The sequence below is a fragment of the Trachurus japonicus genome, chromosome 11 (assembly GCF_045865225.1).
Source record: "Trachurus japonicus isolate A0001 chromosome 11, Traja_1.0".
Lineage (NCBI taxonomy): Eukaryota > Metazoa > Chordata > Actinopteri > Carangiformes > Carangidae > Trachurus > Trachurus japonicus.
In genome coordinates, this window is record NC_140917.1 from 22,832,670 (window position 1) to 22,840,590 (window position 7,921).

The following is a 7,921-nucleotide window of genomic DNA, read 5'->3' on the forward strand; positions in this document are numbered from 1 at the left end:
ATGGAGTTGTGCAGAATCCAGTGATATCAAATATGTGAATATAGCAGGCATAGTCAGTATAATACATCACCAAATGTATGAGGTGTCCCAAATGAAAGAAAGTGAAACATTAACATAATCAAGTCTCCACAGCCCATTATCAATGGTGACAAGAATGTTGACCAGTTCAGTCTTACTACAACCTAAGCAAGTAACTTTGGGTAAGTGCTACTCTTTTTTATAATACATTAAAGCAGAAATAAGCGATCCGGTCGTTTTGGCTAATGCTGCGTTCCAGGCAGGCTTTTGAAACCGTAAATTACAGCTTCAAGTCACAACTTACGACTTTGTAGCGTTCCAGGCAACCCACTCGTGTTTTTCCGACCTGTTTTACCTGTGAAAGTCACTATAACGGCCACTCGTAACTTCCAACCCGTGAACTCGTACCAGATCGAACTGGTACGACTTCACAGGTCGAAAAAACACGAGTTACGAGTTGCCTTGAACGCACCATAACAGTCCTCATCCCTACGTCACCACATTCACGCGCATCCCTTGGCTGCACCATAGACGGGCTGCACACACAGCCCTGCATGCCGTTCTCTCTCCTCATTGGATAAAAATTGTAGGATACGAGAAAAGTTTTCTCCTCGGCTCAGAGCAGAGCAGAGTGACTGACAGACCCGTGTTTCGGTCCAAACACTCCATGTAAGTGATTGCTGTCGGAAGATATAACTATTTAAGACTTATATTAACACAAATATATCACTTACTTCTGCTTTAAAGCAGAAGTAAGTGGTCCGGTCGTTTTCGCTAATGCTGCATTCCAGGCAGGCTTTTGAAATCGTAAATTACAGCTTCAAGTCACAACTTACGACTTTGTAGCGTTTCAGGCAACCCACTCGTGTTTTTCCGACCTGTTTTACCGGTGAAAGTCACTATAACGGCCACTCGTAACTTCCGACCGGTGAACTCGTACCAGATCGAACTGGTACCACTTCACGGTCGGAAAAATACGAGTTTCCTTGAACGCACCATAACAGTCCTCGTCCCTACGTCGCCACATTCACGGCGTTCCTTGGCTGCACACACAGCCCTGCATGCCGTTCTCTCTCCTCATTGGATAAAAACTGTAGGATACGATAAATGTTTTCTCTTCGGCTCAGAGCAGAGCAGAGGGACTGAGAGACCCGTGTTTCAGTCCAAACACTCTATGTAAGTGATTGCTGTCGGAAGATATAACTATTTAAGACTTATATTAACACAAATATATCACTTACTTCTGCTTTAAATAATAGCATATTTCATGATGACACTTATAGTTCATATGGAAACAAATATCCAGTAGAATCAGTTTAAATTGAAATAGAACACCTTAAATATATACTGTATACACCCACTTGAATTTATTTTTGGTCAAGTCATTACTGCATAATGGAAAATAATAGTGTTAGTGTTGTGTATTTCCCTAATAACGCACAGGACGCAGTGACTCTTACTGCACATGGCACCTTTACTCAGCTCGTGCAAAACCGGAACTTCACATACATATCCCAGCATTCCTTGGTACACTGATAACAACGGCACAACGGTCACACAGAATACAAAACTCAAAATCTGATACATCACACCCTCCCCTTTTTAAATGAAAGTACACTTTTGTTACACCATGACTTAAAATATCAGTGCCTTGTATTACCATACAAACTCATACAAATGTCTCTAAGTTAATTTAACAAACTCCCTTGTCTTGCTTTTTTAAAAAAAATGTTTTTAATTCTGTACCTTTTTAAGACAGGCATAATGTAACAAAGCTATACTGAACTGAAAACAGTAGTTACATTATTATTATATTGACCAACTTAGTCCAAGTGTCAACCTGCTTGTAAAGAACAATCAAGATCAATCTGCACATTAACGGTCATAGCGGTCAGGCAGCTTCCTTTCTCTGGCTGAGTGGCGCAGCATTGGAGATGCTGCTGGCACCTCTGCACTGTCAGAAGATCAGCACCGGCTGACACGTTGTCTTGGAGCACACTTGGCTGGGTGGACGTGTCAGTATTAGAGGTTGTACAGTCAGTATCCAAAATGAGTCCATCAGTTGTGACACGGGATCTCAACTGATCCCCATGTCTCCTGTATGTTGTGTCTGTCTCTTGCACTTTGTAGGACACTGGTCCTGTTTGGTGCTCTATCACTCCAGGAATCCACTTCTCTCTTCCCCCTGCCGTATTTTGCAAATAGACAGGGTCAGCCAAAGAGAAAGATCTGCTCACTGCCCGCTGGTCATGATAGAACTTCTGCATGTACTGCTTTCTGCGAACACTGTGACTGCAGTGTCAGAATGCATCAGGTCCAGGCAAGTTTGCATATGTCTGTTTAGGACCAAGTCCGCAGGCGACTGACCAGTGGTGCAGTTTGGGGTACAGCAATACTGTATCAGAAACACAGAGATCTTGTCCTCAATGTCGAGTGTAGTCTGAGAAAGCTTCTTAATTCCACTCTTAAATGTATGCACATATCGCTCTGCGAGACCATTAGAAGCAGGATGGCCTGGGGCGCTTGTAGAGTGCAGAATTCCATTCTGATGCATGAAGTTCTTGAACTCTGCAGACGTGAACGTTCCGTTGTCAGTTACAACATGCTCCGGATGACCGTATGCTGCGAACAGTCTCCTTAGTCTTGTGATGAGGTGCTGGGCATTCTGAATACTTCTAGCCACTTGGAGTAGGCATCTACGACAATCATGAAGGTGTGACCTACAGTAAGAAGGGGCCTGCAAAATCGGCTCTACATCCGTGTCAATCAAATCCACCATACATATTTGCGTGCCAGAGCTTTTCACAACTCCTTGATGACCAGAATGCAACTCTTTCAACACAACTTTTCTGAGCTTCTCAGACAAAACCACCCTGGTGCACCAGAGTACACATCCACGTTCAGCTGACAGTTCATATCTGCGTGTGTGGAAGGGTTTCAGACTATTGTCCACATCATCAGGCCAACCATTCGTAATGTATTTCAGAACCTTGGCTAGCACACTGTCTGTGCATGTGGCACGTGCAACTTGATCAGCATCCACTGGCACTTGCATCAAATGTTCAGTTCATAGAACATGCATGAATGTTCTGCGCTATGGCTTCAGTCCCTACATCGCTTGTGTCAGGTAAAGGAACCCTTGACAGTCCGTGTGCATTGCTGTGTTTTTCCGAAGCACAGTACTCAATGCAATAGTCATAAGCAGAGAGGATGATTGCCCATCTTTGAATCCAGGCAGCAGCCATGGTGGGCAGGCTTTTGTGTTCTCCAAAAAGAGTCAGCAAAAGCTTATGATCAGTGACAAGCTTGAATTTCCTTCCCCATAAATATTGATGGAACTTTTTGACTCCAAAAATCAATGCCAGTCCTTCTATTTCAATCTGAGAATATTTGTTCTCAGCAGGGGATAGCGTCCGTGACGCATAAGCAATGGGATGGGTTTCTCCTGTTGGCCTCTCATGCTGAATGACAACATCTATACCATAAGCTGAGGAGTCAGAAGCCAGAGTGAGGGGTAGGTTAGAATCATAGTGCAGGAAAATCTTGTCACTTGTTAGCAACTTCTTGCACTCCTCAAAAGCCTGCTCTGGTTTCTTCCACACCCATGCCCCGTCATACTTTAACAACCTATGGAGTGGAGCTAGTACAGTGCTTTGGTTATTCATAAATCGTCATATTAATTCACTAACCCCAAAAATGCTCTCAGTTCTTTCACACAGAATGGTGCTGGTGCGTCCTTGATTGCTTTTATCTTGTCTGAAGATGGATGAATGCCCTGGCTGTTCAAAACATGTCCCAAGTATTCAATCTGCATTTACCAAACTCGCATTTGGTTTTCTTGACTCTCAAGCCTCTCTCTTGGAGTCTCTGTAGCACCTTTTGCAGCTTTTCCAGATGATCTTGTTCAGTTTTTCCTGTAACTAACAAATCATCCCAATAGACAACAACATCCAGATCTTTCATTAGATTTTCCATAATCCTTTGGAAAATGGAATGTGCTGAACCAACACCAAAAGCCAGTCTATTGTACACAAATAACCCTCGATGTGTATTGATGGTCAGTAGTTTCTTTGTCTCATCCTCTAGAAGGACCTGCTGATATGGTGAGGCAAGATCGATCTTTGAAAACACACTCCTGCCATCAGCTCCTCAATTCGGGGCAAGGGATAGGTGGCAGCCTGATTTACTGTCAATTTATAATCGGCACACAGCCGAATTATGTTGTCTCTTTTCACTACAGGCACCACTGGCGCAGCCCACTCACCGTACCAGCCTTCTCGAGTCGATCTAATTCAGCATCCACTCTTGACTTCATGGCAAATGGCAATGGCGGCTCTTACAAAATTTAGGGTCAACATCAGAATTATTTTCCATTATGCAGTAATGACTTGACTAAAAATAAATTCAAGTGCGCCTATTTTTGAGGTGTTCTATTTCAATTTAAACTAATTCTACTGGATATTTGTTTCCATATGAACTATATAAGGTGTCATCATGAAATATGCTATTATTTAATGTATTATAAAAAAGAGTAGCACTTACCCAAAGTTACTTGCTTAGGTTGCAGTAAGATTGAACTGGTCAACATTCTTGTCACCATTGATAATGGGCTGTGGAGACTTGATTATGTTAATGTTTCACTTTCTTTCATTTGGGACACCTCATACATTTGGTGATGTATTATGCTGACTATGCATGCTATATTCACATATTTGGTATCACTGGATTCACAACTCCATCTTTCAAACAAGCCATCATATGTGTTTCTATGACAATCCCTGGCCGAGCAACTACAAAGTAAATGAGAATATTCTGCATAGATATTCTTTTTTTGCATGTCCGCTTATTTAAGGCAGGTGTTTATAGGTCTCTATATGTTACACACATCAAGATATTCACATCCAGTTTTTTCCAATAGGTAAACGAACTTCCTGGCCACAATTATGTCAAGTTTCAAAGCTGTCAGAGCTTGTGTTATTAATCTACATGAGTTTATATGTCTTAACTCCCATACGGCCAGGCTGTATTTTTGTTCTTTTAAGTTTGGGGTGTATGACAATATGTAGGCTATCAATTTAACAATGTTTGCAGTAAAATATTTTAACCTAAGAATCCATTTCATATATGGGAGACCTTGGAGATGAGGAAAAACATTGTTAGGTTTTGTTCTACCTCCGGTAGGGGTAGTATCTCAATTTTTGGGGGGCATTGTCACTGGACTACGAGTCGCACTTAAATCGCACCCACAGACACTTCAGACTTGACTTGGACTCGTGCCCAAAAGACTTTAGACTCGACTCGGACTCGTGTTTTGAGACTCCTGAACAATCATTATTTTTTTGGCTCATGCCTCCCTCCTGACAGGACGACCGACGACCTTTTTTTTTTTTTTTTTTTTTTTGCCGTTAACACACCACTAGCGGAGCAGCGCCACATGGCCGGTAACGTTATTCAGATGGAGGTTAGATCTTCATATTGAACTCCTACAGAGTGCAGCCAAACACCAGGCTAAAGAGCGAGGAGCAGCTGAGCTCTTCTGACAGCGCAGTCAGCTGCAGGTGAGTGACAGGTGACTGTAAACTGGCTTTTTAAAAAAAAAAAAAATTTAATAGCGGCACCGTCCCTAGCCCACATGTGAGGTACAACGTCCGTTTGTTGTCAGACCTTCCTTCACGGGGACTAGCTGCTGGCACATCAGGCTACTGTAGGCTAAATCCTGCTGTTTATTTATGTTTTTGCTGCGAAATATAAGGCATGTATGGAAGTCTGGACGTGTTGACACGCCCCCATGAGTTGACGGAGCTAAATAAAAAAAATAATAACAACCAGTTCTTCTCTCAGAAACATGCGGTTCCAGAAAGGTTTTGCTGCACATAAAGATGTGAGCTATCCAGATCTTATGACCCGTAATTAACAACCTAAATCATTTTCCATGTTGTTCATCTGGGTTTTCTGAATTCAACAAAGCAAAAAAGAGAGAAAAGGCCAGGGGCAGAGCAGCTCAGAATACAGTTTCCTTTAAAGGAAAGCTTTCATTGTGTGTTTTCTTCATGCATTGCAATATCCTGTTTAAAGTGATCATATAATAAACAACTAATCAATAGGGTGACATCAGGTAAATTGGGCCATCAGGTAAAATGAGCCATTTAAGGTTTGAGCCTCCTAGCTCTTTAAGTTTTAACAGGCAATGGCTGTAAATTATTTCAAATTGTTGCTACAACTGTACTTGACAAAAAACAATTGATTTGAGTGGTCTCTGGTTGCTGTTTTGGGTGGGACAATGCTTAATATCCAGCCTGCTGAGGAGAAGCGTGCGAAAAGTGGCCTGGCAAACAAATTTCACTTGAAACTGATAAGGTTGACAACTCCGTAAAAAAACAGATCTACAATAAAAAATGTGATTTATAATACACATTGTGATTCCCCCCATTGGATAGAATGCAAAATTCTTGCTAAGCTTACTTATTTTTAATTTAAATGCATTTTTTGTGGGTGGCCCAATTTACCTTAATGCATTGTGGTAAATTGAGCCATGCATTTCAGCTAAAATGAGCCACCTTCAGAGTTGAGTTTTGATGGTTTCTCCAGCATATTTTACGTATCTTCACATTGCCCTTGTTATTATACAGACCCAATGTTTGTGTGTGCGTGTTTTAGCTTTGGTGCAGGAGGCATCGTGACCTGTGCACACACAAACACACAGACACATGCACGCACACTAACACCACACACACACATACACACACACACGCACGCACGCACGCACACACACATACAGACACACACGCACGCACACTAACACCACAAACACACAGTTCCAAAATTGTCATGATGTTATTCTAATATTCTATTCATTCTTAATGCTTCAATGTTATTGTTCATGAATTCAAATGTTATATAATAATATTAGGCTATATATGTGAATTGTTTTATCATAAATGATAGTGTTTTGAGGGCATTGTTTAGCTCAGTAGATAGAACAGGTGCCCATATGCAAAGGCTATAGTCCTTGGCCCCGGTTCGATTCCTCTGGTGGTCCTTTGCTGCATGTCATTCCGTCTCTCGCTGCCCTATCACTTAAAGGCCTAAAAGCCCAAAACTAAACTTTAAAAAAGAAGAAAAAGAAGAAGAAATGACTGTGTTTTGCTTGAGTGGCTCATTTTAGCTGATGCGTGGCTCATTTTACCTGAACACGTGGCCCATTTTACCTGAACAATGCTCATCTCAAAAATGTTGGACAGCCGATGTTTCAAAAGCTATAGGACTTGAACAATTATATTTGATTATGTCATTTCAACAAAAACATATTAAAAACAGTCAATATTAACTACAAAAATATAATTCAGTGTCACACCGTGCTTTTTCTTAGTTTCCTAAGTGATTTACCAAAAAGTGGCCCTACTGTATAGATAAAGGAGTGATAATAACCTACAGTAAATGCTTTGAATCTCTAAGATATAGCTGTGCAGTATCCTTAGTAGACCGGATAGCAGCAGATGATAGAAGGGTCATTACAACCAGAAGAGACAGGAGACTTTTATTTTTTTAGAGACTTGAGACTTGACTCGGACTCGTGACCAAAGACTTGAGACTTGACTTGGACTTGCAAAAAAAGACTTGTGAACATCTCTGGCTCATGGCGCCTATAAATTTAATTACTCTAGATGTAACTTAAGAAATTACATCTAGAACAGATACAAAGGATAGTGTGGATAAAATAGTAACTTTTTCACTGAACATATGAGATGACATACAGTAAGGGACTGAATCAGCTGAACAGTAATGCTGTTGAAGATCGGCTTAAAAGCAAATCGACCAGGAGAGGGAGACATTTCACTGACAGAACTCGGGGTAGTGGCAAGGTCAGGTGAACCGGACACAGTAAAGCACAAAGCACTGTGGA